Source organism: Sorex araneus, chromosome 5 (assembly GCF_027595985.1).
Source record: "Sorex araneus isolate mSorAra2 chromosome 5, mSorAra2.pri, whole genome shotgun sequence".
NCBI lineage: Eukaryota > Metazoa > Chordata > Mammalia > Eulipotyphla > Soricidae > Sorex > Sorex araneus.
This window is the reverse complement of record NC_073306.1, coordinates 70,743,169-70,744,126: the sequence shown is the minus strand read 5'-3', so window position 1 is coordinate 70,744,126 and position 958 is coordinate 70,743,169. Positions and strand designations below refer to the sequence as shown.

Genomic DNA, 958 nt, shown 5'->3' with positions numbered 1-958 from the left:
TTTTGGCATATTGAATACTCCCCGGGTAGCTTACCGGACTCTGTCATGAGGGCGGGATACTCTTGGTAGATTGCCAGGCTGTCTGAGAAGAATGAAGGAATCGAACCCAGGTCAGCTGAGCATTGGTAGTGTGGCCAAATATCAAGAAGGAAGGAAGAGGTGAATGGAGGAAAGGGAAGAAGGGAAGGAAAGGAAGAAAGGAAGGAGAAAGGGAGAAAAACAAGGAAGGAGGGAATACTGTATATGCCTGAATTTCAAATGAATATGCTCCAATTTATAAACTAATAAAAGGGTCATATATTAGAAATTTGTGTTTCTTAAGAATCTATAATCCCAGCTTGGCAAAAATGACATTTAATATTCAGTTTTCTTCTCTAGCAAGGAATGCTTTGATTCTGTTTATCATTTTATTTTATTTTTTGGTCAATGCTAATATTCATTTGTGTGTCATCCTTGCGCAGGGGCCATGCTAATCTTCTCTGTATAGTTCCAATTTTAGTATATGTGCTGGGGTGACAGCACAGTGTTCATCTTTCATGCAGACGACCCATGTTCGATTCCTCTGCCTCTCTTGGAGAGCCCAGCAAGCTACCGAGAGTATCGCGCCCGCATGGCTGAGCCTGGCAAGCTACCCATGGCATATTGGATATGCCAAAAACAGTAACAATAAGTCTCACATTGAGACACATTACTGTGCCCGCTCGAACAAATCGATGAACAACGGGATGACAATGACAGCCAATATTCACTTGGATACTTACAGATACATTTGAAAAAACCTAAATAAATCCTCACAACTTGCTTCATATTGTATGTTTTCTATGATCTTTAATAGCTTGTAGAAAGCTATTTCATTCCACATTTGAATTCAACATAATACACACAATATTAAAAATATGTGCAGAATATAATCCAGGCCACAAAGAAATTTCTCTCTTGCATAAAATAATTGAGTAGT

At 39.0% G+C, this 958-nt stretch overlaps 1 non-coding gene across 1 annotated transcript; it reads right to left on the bottom strand.

Annotated features, from left to right (window-relative positions):
- Positions 1 to 414: 414 nt before the first annotated feature.
- LOC129405264 (U6 spliceosomal RNA) lies at positions 415 to 522 on the bottom strand. The gene has a single exon (XR_008630445.1). It is a non-coding gene; the product is annotated as a U6 spliceosomal RNA (small nuclear RNA).
- Between the last annotated feature and the right edge of the window lie 436 nt (positions 523 to 958).